The sequence below is a fragment of the Arachis ipaensis genome, chromosome B1 (assembly GCF_059453495.1).
Source record: "Arachis ipaensis isolate K30076 ecotype BB chromosome B1, ASM5945349v1, whole genome shotgun sequence".
NCBI lineage: Eukaryota > Viridiplantae > Streptophyta > Magnoliopsida > Fabales > Fabaceae > Arachis > Arachis ipaensis.
Window position 1 is genome coordinate 63880959 of NC_142436.1, and position 20152 is coordinate 63901110.

The following is a 20152-nucleotide window of genomic DNA, read 5'->3' on the forward strand; positions in this document are numbered from 1 at the left end:
TTCATATTGCTTTGTACGTAGGGAAGCAACCATATCAAGAATCTGCAGGTAATTAGGCGTTATATGGCTTAGCTTGCATATTGCATGTTAAAAAGCTAGTTAAAAGGCTTTGATAGTAGTTATTATTGTCTACTACTAATATACATCAAAAGCTAATTAAAAAGCAATGATGGTTGTGAAAGCTATAAATGACTAAATGTGCAAGGGTCTAACATGTTTGATTTGTGCTGCACTTTGTGTTCAGGAGAGTGAAATTTTCAATTATTTGTTGATGACATGTAGCAGTACGAAGTACTTGAGCAAATTGAAAAATGTGCTTTTGGTTCTGCACTTCTTGTTAAGGATCAGCATGAGAAGAAAAAGTGAGATGCAATTATTTCATTTCATTTCATTTCAGATAAATTTTTTAAACACTATTTCAAGACATGTAATTGTTTTGTGTTAATAGCTTAGCTGGATTTGTTGAAGCATACCACATCAATTCGTATGTAGAATGTCATTGATTTTGTGACTTGTTTCTGTTATTTAAGATTAGGAGTTGAATTATGTAAATTTAAATATAATTCGTTTAGACAGTTTTTGTCTTGTGCACAAGTCATTCTTGAGATTAGATAGTAGATCCACAAACTAGTTTTCTTCTTAGATACTAGAGATAGAAATGTCTCTGCTTATAACAGTGAATTTCATTATTACTCTATGAACCTGTGTTATACCGATCCATGCTTATAGGTGAAATTTAGGACCATTATCTAAGTTTATCATGAAAACATCAACAAATAGATGAATTAAAAGGAGAATTTGAAAAATTGTATCTAATTATATAAAGTAGGTTTGGCAAGACCAAAGAAAGAAATCATTACTCAATTTGCCTTTCTAGCTAATGCTTTCTAATGCTTTTTTTTTTTCGCTTCCTAGCTTGCAGATGTTACAGCTTTAGTGGTCCTGATATGCCATGCAAACTAAAGATCTAATTTTTTGAGAAGAGGGTGTTTTGAAAGGTCTCTGTGAAGGTTTTAGACATTATATATTATTTATTTCCAAGGATCATGGTTCCTGTAAAGAAAATTCTTTTATTAATAATGAAATTTGATTTATGAAATTTGATTTATGAATCGCGTACTTATTTCTTGAATTTATTGTGATTCTAGATCATTATCTTCTTAAGAGGTTCATTGCTAATTTGATTGTACTTTTGATGTTTGGTTTTCTTCGCTACATGTTGTGCATTTCAGAGAGACACAATTCAAGCTATGACAAGTTTTGCCAAACGGAATAAGTTGCCTGTTCTCATGCAAGAACAGATTGATTGCACATTTGCATATGAAGTACAGAACTGATATAGAAGGGTTGCACCAGCAAGAGATTATCGAATTACTCCCAAAAGCTATTCGTTCTATCATCTCTCATTACTTTTGGGAGATTGCTGCAAGTTTTTATATGATTGAAGAGGCCTTACAGTTCTTATTTCAAAAAATGGGTGAGCAGAACACTTCATTTTTAGCTGTAAATTAAAGAAGCTTTCCTACCACGTAGTTCTCCCATTTAGGTGATTAGGAAGCGTTCTTTTGTTATGTGTTTTTGGTTTTTTCCATATTTGTTACAAGTTCAAACAGCTGGTACTCGATGGTATTATAAATAAAGGTGATGAATGGATTTCTATCCACTTTTCAAATCCCAACTGTTACAAGTTCAAAAACGCCGTTTTAACTAACCAAAATGTCACTCTGTCAGGGTAATAATGGCGATTCAACCTGTCGTTTTAACCTATCCAAAAATCACCGTTTTAACCAACCAAAATGCCACTCTGTCAGGGTAATAATGGCGGTTCAAACCGCCGTTTTAACCTATCCAAAAATGCCGTTTTAACTATCCAAAAACCGCCGTTTTAATCCAGAAAATAACGGCGGTTTTAACTGCCGTTTTAACCTATTCAAAAAAACCGCCGTTTTATCTCAGAAAATTGTGCGGTTTTCAAAAAACCGTCATAATAACCAGAATGGCGCCCAGAATTACGTCGCTTTACAAAACCGCCATTCTTAGTAATAATGGCAGTTCAAACCGCCGTAAATACAAAAAAAAACCGCCGTTATTACCAGATTTTTTAGTAGTGAGTGTTTCTCTCCAAAAGTTTTCGAAAATTAGGGACATTAGATCTAAAAATTTTAAGTCTTGAGTCTTTTACTTGTTTTTCTCTTTCATAATTAAATTCAAAAATAAAAAAATATCTTTTTATTTTATCCTAATCATATTTTCAAAATTTTTAAGTTAAAAATTCATATTTTTATTTTTAAATTTTTATCTTATCTTATCTTAGTTTTTAATTTTCAAAAATCAAATCTTATCTTTTTCAAAAATCATATCTTTTTCAAAATTCTTATCTTATCTTATTTCAAATTTAAAATTTTAACTTTCAAAATTCAAAAATTTAAAATTAAAATTTCAAAATCTAAAATTTAAATTTCAAATTTCAATTTTCAAAATTAAACATTTTCAAATTTTAAATCTTTTTCAAAATTTTAAAATTCAAATTTCAAAATCCAAATTTTAATTTTTCAAATTTCAAATCTTAAATTCAAATCTCTTTTTAATTTATTACATATCTTCTCTCTCTTCTTTTTCAAAACTCCCTAACTAACTACTTCTCTCTAATTTTTGAAAATCCTCTTCTTTTTCTCTCCTTTTAATTAATTAATTTTAATTTCGATTTAAATAAATAAATAAAATAAAAAAGAAATATTTTAATTCTTATTCATCTCTCCTATCCCTATTTCTTCTTTCTTTTCTTCTACATTTCTTCATTATGAACCCAAGTGGGAATAAAGAGTTCAGAAGAACTCTAGGATCTTATACAAATCCCTCTGCTGACTTCTATAGAAGAAGTATTAGCATACCTCACATCAGAGCAAGAAACTTTGAAGTGAACCCTCAACTCATTACTCTAGTGCAGTAGAACTGTCAGTATTCTGGGCTTCCTCAGGAGGAACCTACAGAGTTCCTGGCAAATTTCTTAAAGATTGTTGACACAGTACACAGTGAGAGAATAGACCAAGATATCTACAGATTACTACTTTTTTCTTTTGCTGTAAAGGACCAAGTAAAAAGGTGGTTGGATAACCAGCCTAAAGCCAGTTTAAAAACTTGAAAACAGTTAGTAGACGAGTTTTTAAACCAATACTTTCCCCCAAGAAAGATGACCCAGCTGAGAGGCTTTAGACAAGGAGATAGTGAATCTCTTTATGATGCCTGGAAAAGGTATAGAAGGATGTTAAGAAAATGTCCCATTGAAATATTTTCAGAATGGGTACAATTAGACATCTTCTACTATGGACTTTCAGACATGGCTAGAATGTCTTTAGACCACTCTGCTGGTGGCTCTATACACATGAGAAAGACCATAGGAGAAGCTCAAGAGCTTATTGAGACAGTTGCCACTAATCAACATCTGTACTCATTTCCTGAGCCTTCTATAAAAGGAGAGGTTAAGGCAGTAGTTACTGAACCTAACCCACCAGAACAGGATGGCCCATTAACTCAACAACTATACGCCCTTGCCCAGCAACTACTGGACTTGCAAGAAGCTTTGCGAGAAACTCAGGCTTCTAACAGGAATGTAGAAGCCCAGCTGAGCCAAATAAGGCAGCAGTTATCTAAGCAGATAACAGAAGAATGTCAGGCTATTCAACTGAGGAGTGAAAAAACCTTAAGCACCCAACCTCAGCACAATAAGAATGAAAAGCCCATAAAGGATAACCAGGTCTCTGTACAAGATGACTCTGGGCGTTAAAATGCCCAGAGAGGTATCCCTCTTGGCGTTGAATGCCAGGAAAGGGCAGAGACTGGCCATTCAAAGGCCTAGAGAGGTATCTGTCTTGGCATTGAACGCTAGGAAATGGTAGAGACTGGGCGTTCAAACGCCCAAAAAGGTATCCCTCTTGGCGTTAAACGCCAGGAAAGGGCAGAGACTGGGCGTTCAAACGCCCAAGAAGTATCCCTCTTGGCGTTGAACGCCAGGAAAGGGAAGAAACTGGGCGTTCAAATGCCCAAGGGGGCAGAAGCATCGGCGTTGAACGCCCATGCAAAGGAGGTTAGTCACAGACTGATAATAACACTCCTAAGCAAGCTAGTAACCCCCCTCCCCTTTTCAACTCACATGGCATTCGGCCTTCATCAACCTTAATGCAAGGCTAAAATACCATTTCCTCAGAAACTCTGTCAAGAAAAAAGGGATAAACAGTTTTCCCGCTTTGCGGAGTATCTCAGAACAATGGAGATAAAGATCCCTTTTGCAGAAGCTCTTGAACAGATACCTTCTTATGCAAAGTTTATGAAGGACATTCTAAGTCATAAGAAGAATTGGAGAGAGACATAAATAGTCCTCCTCATTGAGGAGTGCAGTGCAATCATTCAAAACAGCTTGCCAGAGAAACTTAAGGATCCTGGAAGCTTTATGATACCATGCACTCTAGGTGATGCATGTACAAGGACAGCTCTATGTGACCTTGGGGCAAGCATCAACCTAATACCTGTTTCTTTGATAAAGAAGCTCTGTTTGACTAATGAAGTCAAACCAACCCGTATGTGCCTTCAACTTGCTGATGGTTCTATTAAGATACCATCAGTAGTAATTGAAGACATGATTATCAGGGTTGGACCCTTTGCCTTTCCCATTGACTTTGTGGTGTTGAACATGGAAGGGCACAAGGGTGTATCCCTTATCCTAGGAAGACCCTTCCTAGTTACAGGACGGACCCTCATTGATGTTGAAAAAAGGAAAGTAACCTTAAGAGTCAATGAGGAAAAGTTCATACTAAATGCTGTCAAGGCTATGCAGCATCCAGACATTCCTGAGGAATGCATGAGCATTGACCTCATTGACTCTCTGGTTTAAGAGGTCAACATGGTCGAAAGCCTCAAGGAAGGGCTGAGTGATATCCTTAATGATATCCAGCCTGATTCAGAGGAACCTCTAGAAACCTCTGAGGAAAAGGAGAAGCCTCCAAAGCTTGAGCTTAAGCCATTACCTTCCTCCCTGAAATATATATTTCTGGGAGAAGGAGATACTTATCCTATGATCATAAGATCTACCTTAGAGCCACAGGAAGAAGAAGCACTAATGGAAGTGCTCAAAACACATAGGACCGCCCTTGGGTGGACTATAAGTGACCTTAAGGGCATTAGCCCAGCCCAATGCATGCATAAAATCCTGCTGGAGGGTAATGCCAAACCAGTGGTGCAACCACAGAGGCAATTGAACCCAGCTATGAAGGAAGTAGTGCAGAAGGAAGTCACTAAACTCTATGAGGCTGGGATTATTTATCCCATTTCTAATAGCCCCTGGGTGAGCCCTCTCCAAGTTGTCCCTAAGAAGGGAGGAATGACAGTGGTTCATAATAAAAAGAATGAGCTGATCCCTAAAAGGACAGTTACAGGGTGGTGTATGTGCATTGACTACAGAAGACTTAATGACGCCACCAGGAAAGATCACTTTCCTTTACCCTTCATTGACCAAATGCTAGAAAGACTAGCAGGTCATGCTTTTTATTGTTTCCTGGATGGATATTCCAGGTACAATCAAATAGCAGTAGATCCACAGGATCAGGAGAAGACAGCATTCACATGTCCATCTGGCATGTTCGCTATAGAGGAATGCCATTTGGCCTGTGCAATGCGCCTGCCACTTTTCAGAGATGTATGCTATCCATCTTCTTTGATATGGTAGAGAAATTCCTTGAAGTATTCATGGATAATTTCTCTGTTTTTTGAGACTTATTTGACTCCTATCTTGATCATCTAACTCGAGTTCTAAAAAGATGCCAAGAAATAAAGCTAGTTTTGAACTGGGAGAAATGCCACTTCATGGTAACTGAAGGCATTGTTCTTGGACATCGGATCTCAAATAAGGGTATAAAAGTGGATCAAGCTAAGGTGGAAGTGATAAAACGCTTGCCTCCACCTACTAATGTCAAGGCAATTAGAAGTTTCCTAGGACATGCAGGATTTTACAGGCGGTTCATAAAAGATTTTTCAAAAATCACAAAACCCGTGTGTAATCTCTTGGCCACTGATGTTCCATTCGTCTTTGACCAAGAATGCCTGCAAGCCTTTGAAACTCTGAAAGCCAAGCTTGTCACTCCTCCTATCATCTCTGCACCCAACTAGGACTTACCATTTGAGCTAATGTGTGATGCAAGTGATCATGCAATCAGCGCAGTCCTAGGGCAGAGACATGACAAGCTTCTGCATGTCATTTATTATGCTATTTGTGTATTAAATAATGCGCAGAAAAACTACACTATTATAGAAAATGAGCTACTTACAGTGGTCTATGCCATTGACAAGTTCAGATCCTATCTAGTAGGATCTAAGGCCATTATTTATACTGACCATGTTGCTCTAAAGTATCTACTTACTAAGCAGGATTCTAAATCCAGACTTATAAGACGGGTGTTGCTCCTGCGAGAATTTGATATAGAAATTAGAAATAGAAAAGGGACAGAAAATCAGGTGGCTGATCACTTGTCCCGGATTGAGCCACTAGCAGGGACTTCTTCTCCCTCCACTGACATATCTGAATCCTTTCCAGATGAGCAACTCTATGCCATCCGGACAGTACCTTGGTTTGTAGATATTGCAAACTATAAGGCTATATGATTCATTCCCAAGGAGTTTACCACGCAGCAAGCCCGGAAACTCATGCATGATGCAAAATATTACCTATGGAATGAGTCATATCTCTTTAAGAGATGCTCGGATGGAATAATCCGATGCTTTGTGTCTGAAGAAGAGGCATAAAGAATTCAATGGCATTGCTATAGCTCTGACTATGGAGGACACTTTGGAAGTGAGCGGACAGCCACTAAGGTTCTCCAAAGTAGCTTTTACTAGCCTACTCTCTTTAAGGATTCTAGAGAGTTCATTCGTAACTGTGATCGTTGACAAAGAGCTGGCAACCTTCCTCATGGTCACAGCATGCCTCAACAAGAAATCCTAGAGATTGAGTTGTTTGACGTATGGGGTATAGATTTCATAGGATCATTCCCGCCTTTATACTCAAACACCTACATCCTTGTGACAGTAGATTATGTGTCTAAATGGGTTGAAGCAATAGCAACACCCACCAATGACACTAGAGTAGTAATAAAGTTTCTCCAAAAGAACATCTTTAGCAGATTTGGTGTCCCTAGGACACTGATCAGTGATGGAGGAACTCATTTCTGCAACAGACAGCTAGATTCTGTCTTAAGCTGTTACGGAGGTCGCCACAAAGTAGCAATACTGTATCATCTCCAAACAAATGGGCAAGCTGAAGTCTCAAATAGAGAACTAAAGCGAATCCTAGAGAGGACAATAAGTGCCTCTAGAAAAGATTGGGCTAGAAAGCTTGATGATGCTCTGTGGGCATTCAGAACAGCTTTCAAAACCCCCATTGGACCTTTACCATATCAGTTAGTATATGGGAAATCATGTCATTTGCTAGTGGAATTAGAATACAAAGCCTATTGGGCTACTAGATTCCTCAACCTTGATGCTAAGGCAGTAGGAGAAAAACAGCTGCACCAGCTAAATGAGTTGGATGAATTCCGCTTAGATACATTTGAAAATGTAAAGATCTATAAGGAAAAGGCAAAGAGGTGGCATGACAGGAAGATAGCTTCCAGAGTCTTTGAACCAGGACAAAAAGTCCTGCTCTTCAACTCAAGGCTCAGATTATTCCCTGGGAAACTCAAATCCCGCTAGAAAGGACCGTATGTGATTACAAGAGTATCACCTTACGGCCACATAGAACTTCAAGGAAAAGATCCTGAAAACAGGTTCACAGTCAATGAACAGAGGGTCAAACATTACCTTGAAGGCAATATAGAGCCAGGAGGCTCAACACTATTACTAAGTTAAGTACAGTGAAGTCCAGCTAAAGACACTAAAGAAGCGCTTGTTGGGAGGTAACCCAATGATTCCTTATATGTTATTAATTCTCTAATTACTTCTATTTTAATTATTTTTTTTAATTAATTTTGATTATGTTTTAAGTCAATTTTAATGTTAGTGATAATGTACAGTGCTTAAACAGAGACAGAATGATGCAGAACAACAAATAGAATACCCTGGAGTAAGGATCTCTCTGGCATTTAAACGCCAGAAAGGGTAGGTAATTGGGCATTTAAACGCCCATGGAGACAGCAGGCCTGGTGTTAAACGCCAGCCAGGAGGCCCTGGCTGGGCGTTTAACGCCCTAAAAGGAGCATAAGTCTGGCATTAAACGCCAGCCAGGAGGCCCTGGCTAGGCGTTTAATGCCCAAGGAGGAGCATCAACCTGGCGTTAAACGCCAGCCAGGGAGCCCTGGCTGGGCATTTAACGCCCTGACGGGAGGAGTACTCTGGCGTTTAACGCCAGACTGCCTGCATTCTGGGCATTTAAATGCCAGCAGGGCAGCATGGATGTAACTTCAAATTTTTCATCTTTTTTTTATTCAACTCATCTTTTTCCAATTCAATTTCAAATTTCCTTTGATTTTTAAATTAAATCTTGTTCAAATATTTTATTTTCAATTTAATTTTCAAACTAAAACATTTTTTTTCAAATTTCTTTTAAATCATTTTCAAAATTTCATATCTTTTACAACTTGTTTTCAAAATCTTTTCAAAATCTTTTCTTATCTTGTTCATATCTTTTATTAAACATTCAAATCCTTTTCATACATCATATCTTGTCTTTAATGCCTTTTCTATCCTCTTAAAATCTTTTCTTATCTTTTAAATTTAACTTATCTTTTTTATCTTTTTCAAAAATCTTTATCTTTTATTTATGCTTATTTTCGAAAATCCCTCCCCCTCCCTATATATGTGTGTGCCATGCCCTCTCTCCCTCACTCACCACCTCTTATTCGAATTCTCTCTTCTCTTTCTTCTTCTATTCTCTTTTCTAGTTCTTCCTTTCTCATTCTTTGCTCGAGGACGAGTAAATTTTTAAGTTTGGTGTGACAGGAGCCCTGTTCTCTCATCAAGAATTCAATCTCATGGCTCCAAAAAGTGGCAAGACCGCCCCTAAAGAACAAGAAAGAAGACAACTCAATAGTTGTTTTCAAACCTGTTCAATTCCTTACCAAGCAGCATGAAGAACATTATCATAAGATAATGAGCAAAAGGCCAGTAATCCCTGAAGTAGGATTCAACCTTGGAGAAGAAGAATACCCAGAGATCCAAGAGCAGATCCGAAGGAGAGGCTGGGAGATTCTAAGTAATCCCGAGTTAAATGTTGGATACAACATGATCCGAAAATTCTATGCAAATCTATGGATGACAGATAAGCAAAAGAAATATGGAACAACCCTCCATACTTTTCACACCATGGTCAGAGGGAAGATCATGTACTTTCATCTGGATAGGGTGAGAGAGGTCTTCAAATTACCTCTGCAAAAGGATGACCGTGAGTCATACAACAGAAGGGTTGTAGCCAACCAAAAGCTAGATCAAGTCCTAAAGGACATATGCCTGCCCGGAACTCAATGGATTGAGAATACAAAAGGGGAGCTATGCCAGCTAAAAAGGAAAAACCTCAAGCCTGTTGCTAGAGGATGGCTAGACTTCATTGGGCGTTCTATACTCCCCACAAGTAACCGCTCTGAAGTCAATATTGCAAGAGCTGTGATGATGTAGTTATATGTCACATACCACATTAAGTCCAGATAATTAAGGAATTGTGAGAAAGGGTTTCAAGCTGGAATTCTAATGATATAGATTTTCCAAGATTCAAGAGAATTCGAGTTAGATTAGAGTTATTTCCTAATACACACTAATCCGTAGGATGAAGAACAAAACCAATTCCTAACCATAAATTAATGCATTAATCAAGAGCAGAGGATCAAATAATTATTAATCCATCAAAGTAAACAGAGCTCCTAACATTAACAATAGAGGTTTAGTGGCACATGGTGTAGAAAAAACCCTAGGAGAGAAAAAATGTAAATTGTGAAATGAAAATTAGGAGAAGAGTTCTCCGCGAGAGCGAATCTCTATCTAATTTATAGTCCTAATTGAAATTGATTTAAACTTAAATTAAAACTAATGAATATTTTCTAATTAGTTATTTGATTTGAAATCAAATCATAAAGCCTTCCGTTAATTCTTGTTGCACGTGTGGTCCCCCTTCAAAATATCGCTATTGGCGCTAAACACCGATGATTGGGTGTTTAGCGCCACCCAAACAGAATGCATTGTTGAGCTTGGCATTTAGCGCCACTTGTCCAGAGGAGAATTGGCCTTGTTGAGCTTGCTCAGCCGTGCGTACGTGTAGCATATGTGTATGCATGAGTCTCCTTTGCTTCTTCATGCATTTTTCAATAATTCTTCATCCGAATACTATCTAAAATCAACAAATAACCACAGAAACTTAAAGTAGCATCCAATGGGGTATAATCCACTAAAATCCTCTAATAAATCAACAGAATGGCATATAAATTATACAGAAAAGATGTGAGCATCACAATACCAAACATAAAGTGCTACTTGTCCTCAAGCAACTTGAACACTAGAGAACTAAAGTGGGTTTGATAAGAAGTTGGAGTTCCCTTGAAGCTTTTCGTTGTCTTATAAGTGGGATTTAGCACACTTCTGATCATGAATGCTTCCTTATTTTTCATTGTTCCTTGAAACCTTGGGAATGCCAACTCCTTAAAGAAATTGGAACCCAGATAATGTAATGAAATCTCACTCCCATTAATTTTGGATTGATCCTTGAATTTTCTTCTTTGAGCTTAGAGAGAATTTTTTTGTTGACAACTCTAAATGCTCCGTCTCAAGGCGACTCCTGATAGTGACGTTCAATCAGTAATTCCGGACCAGTTGGTCCAAGTTACCAGGTGATAAGGGACCCCGCAAATCTAGTTACTCAAGTCTCTCCTTGACACAGTTGTAGCACAAGCATATAGCTGAGATTTTGATCCCAAACATCAATGCCCAAAGTCTCTTTGGACTGCTAAATGTCTTGTCTCAAGGTGACTTGTGTAATGGGTTTTCAATCGATAATCCCGGACCAATTGGTCCAAGTTATTAGGTGATGAAGCACCCCTCGAATCTAGTCACCCAAGCCATCCTTGGACAAAAGACACCACGGGGACATATTTGGATCTCAACCATTGATTCTCAGAGCTTTGCAACTTGACTTTTCTTTTTTATCTTTTCATCATTATTTTTTATTTTCTTGCTTTTTCTTTTTCTTTCTTTTTCTTATTTTTCTTTTCAATTCTTTTGGTTCAAGGATCAACCTCTTTCTTATCTTTGGAGGTTTCATAACACTTCTCTAAGCTCTTATTCCTCAAGAGTCAACATTCTTCTTGTTTAACGAACTTCGTATCTCATTCTCTTAATGTATCTACAATCACAAGTATATATACACAACCATATGCAATATGACAAGGAAATTGTAAAATAGACTCAATTTCTAAAATTAAACTGCATTTTTTTTCTCTTTTTTTTGAATACTTCTTGAGGACAGTACATGAGACACCATTGAAAATAAAAACATAAAACTAAGAACTAACTAAACTAAAGGAAACAGAAAATGAAGAATCATGCACTAAATAGTAAAACTAGGAAATAGAAAATAGAAAAATAACATAAGCAATACGAAAAGGAAGTAGAATGAAAGGAACTCAACTACTTCAGTCATTATGGCGACCATCTCCCTCCTTAGGCTGTGCTCATGTGGTCCTCTTAGTCGCTCTATATCTTGTCTGACTTGGAGAAGTGTATGGCACTGACTCTCTTGCTCTGCCACAATCTGATGGAGGAGGACACTGTGGCTATCTTGGGTGATCCTCATATACTCAAGGGATAAGGTCAGCTGCTGCCAATACTCCTGAGGTGGAAAGTAGTGCCCTTAAGGCATGAGAGGTGGTGGAGGATATTGTTGTTCTTCTTCTTCGGGTTGACTTTCCCCTCGGAGCCCTTGCATACTCTCTCGCATGCTCCATAGCCTTCTTAGAAATTAGCCGCTCAATGAGAATAAGGAAATCATTATCAAAGAGGACCCCTGCGACCTCACAAAGGCGGTAAATGATATGAGGGAAGGCTACCTTTGCATGTGTGGAGGAGTTGGAGGCGATGCTATATATCTGTTGTGGAATGATATCCTCCACCTCCAACTCGTAGCCAATCATGATACAGCGGGTCATGATAGCTCTATCCACAATACACTCCGAGTGGTTGCTAATCGAAAGAATGGAGCGTTGGATGAACTCCAACCAACCTCTAGCAGCTGGCTTGAGGTCATGCCGCCCTAATTAGTTCGGTTGCCTATCTGAACTCAACCTCCACTGAGCTCTTGGAAGACAGATGTGTGCAAGCACCTGATCATATCTCTGGTCCTGGCTCATCCTCTCATTATAAGTGTTCGAATCATGACTCGAAGGAAGAAGTCGAAGAACCGCCCTTACCATCATTGAATTGAAGTCCAAGACCTTCCCCCTCACATAAGTTTGATAGTTCTTCTCATTCACGTATTACCGTAAAATTCTTGGACTTTTAGCTGGCCCACATCAGTATGCGAATTGCTCAATAGTTACCGACCTCTTCTCTCTATTTGTTGCCGAATCTCCGGATATTCTTCCGGCTTGAGGTCGAACTTAACCTCAGGGATCACCTTCTTCTTGCTTGTGATAACAAAAAAGTGCTCCTCATGTAACTTAGAGGAGAACCTATTTGAGTCAAAATTTCTAGTTTGAGGTGCCTTGACCTTCTTCTTTCTTGAAGAAGACTCCTCCCTTTGGTGTCATTGAACAAATATAGAAAAAGAGCGGCGCGATAACACCAAACTTAAAAATTTTCTCATCTCCAAACAAAATAAAAGGGAACAAAGAGCGGGAAAGGTTCGCTTGGGTTTAGGAAAGGAAGAGGAGGGCAGCGTGTGAAAAAGAAGAAGAGTGAAGAAGAAGATGTGGGAATGGAGGTTTGATATGGTAGAAAGAGAAGAAGAATGAAAGAAATAAGAGGGGGAGGAAGAAAGTGAGGGGGCATGGGTTATATGGAGGGAGAAGAATGAATAAGAAGAAGATGTAATTGTTGTTGTTGTGTGAAGATGGTTTAGGGTGGGGGGTATTTATATTGGGGGGAGGGTGGAGTAAAATTCAAAAAAGAAAAGAAAATGGAATAAAGAAAGAGGGTTACGGAGGAAGAATGGGGGGAGTTATGAGTGTTGGGGTAGGTGGGTATGGGGAAGGAGGAGGGAATCATGGGGAAGGGGGATACAATCAGAAGATTTGAAAGGTGAGAAGATTATGCGATTGGCAGAGAAAATCTTGGGATTTGTTGTGGAATTTGAATTCAAAATAAAGGAAAGGGAGTTCCAACGCACTCGGCGCTAAATTAAACATTTTTTTTGAAATTTTTTAGAACAATAAAACAAATAAAAAGGAATATATATCTCTGAGCCAAGGAAAACCTCCAAAAGGACAGCACAACAGAATTCAAGACATCTGGCCAAACTGATTAAGATTCTCTAAAAGTGGCAGCCACCTCATATGGACTCAGGAGTTTGACGTATCCAAAAACAGCATATCTCTTTTAATCTGCATGATATACCATTTGGTGTACTGCATATATCGTTCTTCCATGGAATCCTCATCTAAACCTTAACACACACTCTTCCGGAACCATAATAAATTGACGACCTACTTACTCTAATATTGTCTGTCAGGCTCCTAAAAAATGCAAACATAAATCCTCCATAATATGTCCACTATAGAACAGATCCTACCTCGTCATGCAGCCAATAGTAGGATTTCCTGCCGTTTAAAGTCCCAACTGGTAAGCCACATCCTGCAAAATGATCATCATCTTTCCACATGACAAATAAAAAGTGTGTGAACGGACATCACCTCTCGATGAAAGCAGACACCAACTCCCAATCATGGTCCCACTTAAGCATGTAGGCTACATGAACGAAACTAGTTCATATGAGAAATGACCTGGCTAGCTCACTGGATCGTGTTAGTATATTTTTTCTGATGTGTAAGATCCTACCATCCTAAGAAAACAAACAAAATTATATAAAACTTTGAATACAAAAAATATAAATTTCATACACATTGAATACATAATTTATATGTTATACCATGGACCAAAGCCTTCCAACAATATGACTATCCCTATTGTATCACAAACAACCTAAACATCAACAAAGTCATAATCTTCTATAATTAGAGACCTCTACCAAATTATATTTTCAACTATTCCAAACTAAACAATTTCAATTACAATATTAACATAATTCAAATCATATCTTTAAATTTTTTTATGAAAATTCAGCAGAATTTCCTCTTAAATTAGAAGTATCAACTAAACAACATTCTCATTTTTTACAAAGTAAATAATTGTAATTATAATTAAAAACAAGCAACTATTTAATCAAGTATAAAATCTTATCTGTTTTAGTGTGTATCTCAATATTACTTCGTAATTTTTCGCAAACAAAAAGTTAAGAAGGCGCTACTAGACAATCTTCTCCCATTTTTGTCCTACAAATCTAACCCAAAAAAATTAAGTCCAAACATAAAGAATTTATTTATACTAAGAAAAAACTAACCCTAAAACTACATGAATAACCCATAAATGCACTAATGTTCCACCATTCAAACTAGAACACGATCAAAGAAAAACTACAAAATCCTAATAAAAGAGATAAATTAGTAAATTTACTAAATTAATTAAATTAACTTATAAATCCTACCCTCTCACTTACGTAAATAAATTAAATTGATCAAAATTAACTAACTTAACCTAACCTAAAATGTAAAAGACCCTAACTTCAAACCTAAATTAACCTAGATAGCCTAAATTATCGTAACATACATAAATTAACATAACTAACCAAAAATTACTTCATTTCAAAAATAAATTCAAAAGTAAAATAACCCAATCTCAAAATTAATTAAATACTAACTAACTAATTAAGATAAATTAACCAATTAAACTAACCTATTGAACTATATTAGGCTAATTGATTTAAATTGATCTAAATTTTTTAAAAATCTAAAAATTATCTAATCTAAATAACATAAATTTATCAAACTAATCAAATTAAAATCCTACATTCTGAGTAATTATTTTAAGAAAACTTAAATATTATCTCTTAAATTAAAATGTAATTAAAAAAGAAAAATAAAATTAAAACTAAAAAATTGAAATATAACCTACCAAATTAGTTTTTTTTTTTTTGAAGCAGAAGAAAAAGGAAGAGGAAGAGGAGGGGAGGGGGAGGAGGAGGAGGACCTTGGCAAAGGAAGAAGGAGGATGATGATGACACGGTAGTAGTGGCTCTAGAGATAAAGAGAGCAGCAAAACACGACACGATATTGGAGGCGGTCACCTACTCACTTTCTTGGGTCTTTGCTCTTAATAGGTCTAACCTGTCATATAGTTGATTGGCCTGAGCCTGGTTTATAGCTTGCTATAGGCTTTTTTTAAAGTATTAAGCCTGGCCTGTTATTCAGCTTGGCCTGGCCTGAAACCTGTTAAAAGGCCTGCTAATTTTTTTTTACAAAAATAAAAATATTATTTAAAAAAAATATTTTTTAATAAACATATTTATATGTAAAATGTCATATTTAATATTTATAAGAATTTTTAAACTTTAAAGTATTTAAAATATACAAAACTATTTATAATTAAATATAATAAATTAAAATATCTTATAACTTTGTTAATAATAAAAAAATTATTTATATATGTAATTATGTATTAAAAGGCTCAGACAGGCCTAACAGGCCAATAAGACTAATTAGTGAGTCTGGACCTGGCCTATTAATATAATAAGGCTTTTATAACAGCTTGAGCCTGTGCCTATTTTATAACAGGCCAGGCCAGGCCAGGCAAAACACAGGCCAGGCTGCAGGCCCCTGGCAGGCCGCCTGACCTTTTTCCACCCCTAGTTCCAGTAGCAGCGACAGAGAGCTCTATGGCGGCTAGAAGGGGTTGTGGAAAAAGGTGGTGGCTTGGTTGAGAGAGAAAATGGGTCTCAGAAGAGGGTTCATATTTCTAAAATAAGGGGAGAGACACAAATTTAAAATATTACTACAAAAAATTCGCCAAATATTATTTGATTTACCAGCAAAAATACCAAAAAAATTCACTAAATTTATTATAGTTGGATTTAGTGGCTGACAGATTCAGATAATAAAATTCTTGCGTTAATTTATTATTGGCAAATTTTTTTGTCTGCCACTAATTTTCGGCCAATTTAAAAATTTGATTGACGAATTTGTGGAGGGAGTTACCGTCAAAAAATTATTGACGATACTTTGGCACCATGAATTAGGGTTTCGCACATTATTATTGTCGGATTTATTCTCCGATAATATATTATTTTATAATAATTAATTAAATTAAATTAATAAATTCCAACGAATTCAACCGATGGTAAACTTAAATTTTAATTTTTTTAATAGTTATACAAAATACCAATTAGAACCTGATCTACCATCATTAACATGTCAAGAATTAATATTCAAATTCAAAGTAATGAAAATCAAATAGTATTTTCAATAAAGATAGTCAACTATAATCTGAAATAACAAGTGTACAAAAGAAAAAGTCAAAAAGATAAATTATCAATACTATTAAACAAAGCAAAACAAAACTTTAATCACTACGGGTCCCAATAATTATCGTCATCGTCGTCATCCTCCTCTCGACACCTCTACATGTTGTCATATCTACCTGAAACAAAAATAAAAATAGTTAAGTCCAATGTAATTAATTATATGACAACATAATTGAAGTCTAATAAAAAAACACATAAAATAAAATAAGGCTAGCATGTAAAATGATGTGCAATACAAACTATACTAAGGTTACCCTTATTCGGATTCATCATTTTTTTCTCTGGTCCATCCTCCTCTTCCGAGATAATTTTCTGATCATCGAACTCGTCTTTTTCTTCTTTGTCCCCATCCACCCCGTCTTCTTCTTGATCATGCTCCTCCTCTGGTGGTAATATGCCGTTGTTTGCCCTAAAGTCAATGATGTCATCATCTGTAAGAGTTAACCTAAAGATGACCGGATCACCAGTATCAACCATCATCTTTAAAGGAGTTGGATCATCAACTTGGTAAGATTCTTGATTTTCTGTCCCATCAGACTCGATGCAACCTCTTAGCTCAATCTTAACCACAACTACGCATCTAGACTTTCATGACTTTAGGTATAGGAAATAGTATACTTGACCTACATTTTGAGGTAGAATAAAAGAATCATAATACCTATACTTCCTGGTCACATTTACTTTAATGATCTTGTAGTCCTGATGCTTTTGTGTTCCTAGTCACGGACTTAGATCAAACCATTCACATTTAAACACACCTGGATATAGGTACTTATAGCACTTAGTCAGTCGACACTTATAGTACAGATACCTAGATACCTTTTGAGACCTAAACGGTTTGATATTGAAGACATATGTAATAAATTGATCAATCCCTTTAAAGAATTCAAGTTTTAAAATCTCCCAGTTGACTGTTATCCCTATCTTACATCAACGATGACTTGGAATCATTTTGGAGCAAACAACCTAAAATTCAACCAATAACACAATTTATTAGTTTATTTTAGAAATTTTGGCAGAGTTTTGTCTATAATTAGAATCCTCCACTAAATATAATTTTCAATTTTTCACAAATTAAATATGTCTGTAAACAATTTTAATAAATGCAGCAGAGTTTTTGTTTAATTTAGAGACTTCCACAAAATTTTTTTTATCAATTTTCACAAAAGAAACAGTTGCAAACATAAATTAAAACAAACACACATTCAAGCAAACATCAAATCCTAGTTATTCTAGTGCACATCCCCTTATTACTTTGCAAATTTCTAGGAAATAAGGGTTTCGAGAAGGCGCTACTAGGCAACCTTCTCCCACTTCTGCACTAAAACTCTATCTTAGGAAAAGTGAGTCCGTAAAAAAATTTAAACAATTTAATATGTTTAGAGATAAAAATCTATTATATATCAACACGAACAACTCACGATTTAAGATACACGAAGTTCAAACAAAAAAAAATTCTAAAATAAAAATTAAGTTAAAAAAATCTAAAAATTATTGAATAAAAAATTAGTAACAAAAAAAGGTATGCATATTTTTATTAAAAAGAAATAAAACTTTTATATTTTCTTTTCTTTTTCAAAAGGATAAAAAGACCTAATATCATAATTGTGCAATCATTATGTAATAGGAATAAAGTTTATAACAAAATCTATTAATATAAAATTGTCAATAAATTTGTAATTTTCCTATTACATTTAAATCTAGTTATGATCTTTACTTCTTCTTTCATTTTTATCTCAATAATAATGATCTTATTTCTGTAAAAAAAAAATTCTTTGTTTCTGTCTTTCTCAAAGTCTTCTCCACATTAACACATTTATACAATCTAAATTAAAAATACAATGTAACATTAACACATTAACACATTAACATATTAATTCACAAAATATATCAAAAATAATTCTTTTTAAAAAAATACAATGAAGCTAAAATATTCATAGTTTGCATACCTTTTCACCGTGGTGCCAGCTCGGATGGTGCGGTGATACGGTGACTGAACAGACGATTGCTTCAAAAAGGGAGGGTTAGAGTTTTTTTTCTAAAAAAACAAAAAAGGGATGGAATAAGGAAAGGGATGAGGAATCTACCTGGAGGAGGGAGGCAGCTCCAGCAACACAGGGAGTAGCGGCGACAATAAATGGGTTCCAGCTGAGTTTACACAATCGTTGGAGGAGATTGGTGGTGACCGGCGCTGGCGGAGGCCGGAAGGGCTTCTGAAGGTGGTTGTAGGGGAGAGAAAAAGAGAGAGGAGAGGGGTAGAGAAAGAAAGGGTTCGAAAAGTAAGGAGGGCTGCATGTTTTGAATTTGGGGCAACATTATTGTCGAATTATGAATTAGTAGTTACCAAAACGCAACATTTCACTAAATTTTCCGGTAAATTCCACCCTAATTTTCACGTCTTTTTTTCCACTCTAATAGTTACCAGTGAATTTATTGTTGGCAAAAAAATCTGACAGTAAATCTTTGCGCTGACCAATTTGTTGTTCTAATCGCGGCAAATTCGACGGTAAAATCGCCCCCTAAAGAATGCCGCTAAATACGACGATATTCAGGACTTTTCTTGTGGTGTATGTTTAATGGTACGCTTGGATTTTTAGGCGAAAAAATTCAATGGTAAGTGTTCTTGTCTTAAATGAAACATGTTTTAGATATTTTAGTTATCGTCGAATTTTCTGACAGTGATTTCGACTCTAACATTTGATGCAAACTTATTTAGTTATTTGTAACATTTTCTGCGGACTTTTCCATCGCAATTACCTATATGACGGTAATGTTCAAGGAAAAACCAATCATCCTCGTTTTGTGTTGCCTCTTCCAACGCTAAATCCTATAGAAGCCTCAATTAAAAATTTTGATGGTAAATCTGACAGTTTTCAATGCATTTCTGGTAATATATCGACATTAGAGGGAAAGAAGTAGGTGGTGTCACAAATGAGTAGGGAGGGGACAACAAGGCCGCAACAAATTATAGGGAGAAAGTGGCGAGATTCGACAATATTCGACGAGATCTAAAATCCAACAAGATTCAATCTAATTTTCATCTCACGAAATTCCAAGCACAGTGTGGTGATGTAAATTTTTTGGAGATCTTCTATCGTGGCAATGTGTTTGATCTCCTTTTAACAAGATTTGATGGGAGAAAGGAAGACGAGAGACAACACATGTAATGGTTGGTGAGATACTGGATTCTTCATGCTACCACTGCAACTATTAAGACATGTTCTTTGTCCCATCAATATTGTCAAACTCATTGAACAAAACAGTTGCAATGAAGGAAGTTAGCAGAGGAAGGAGAAAATGGAAGCTAAGAGTGAGAAAGTTTGGTAGTGTGTGTCTAGAGTAGCAAATCTAGATACAAGAGTGAGAATAATTGATAAAGAAAAAATAATTTTTAAACTAGAAACCAAAAAAAAAAAATTGATTAAAAAAAGTTAATTCTCTATATGTAATCTAAAATTGTTCGAAAAATTACTTCTTTGAAAAGATTAGTATGAATTTTTGTATAAATTTTTTTTCTTTTTATTTGTCTTACGCTAAAATTTATTTTGAGTCAATAAA

General features: G+C 35.9%; 1 long non-coding RNA gene across 1 annotated transcript; it reads right to left on the reverse strand.

Moving 5' to 3' along the window:
• Positions 1–16578: 16578 nt before the first annotated feature.
• LOC148576831 (uncharacterized) lies at positions 16579–18792 on the reverse strand. Its single transcript, XR_015902757.1, has 4 exons — positions 18682–18792; positions 18544–18602; positions 16849–17560; positions 16579–16710 (listed from the first exon to the last, which is right to left on the reverse strand). It is a non-coding gene; the product is annotated as an uncharacterized LOC148576831 (long non-coding RNA).
• Between the last annotated feature and the right edge of the window lie 1360 nt (positions 18793–20152).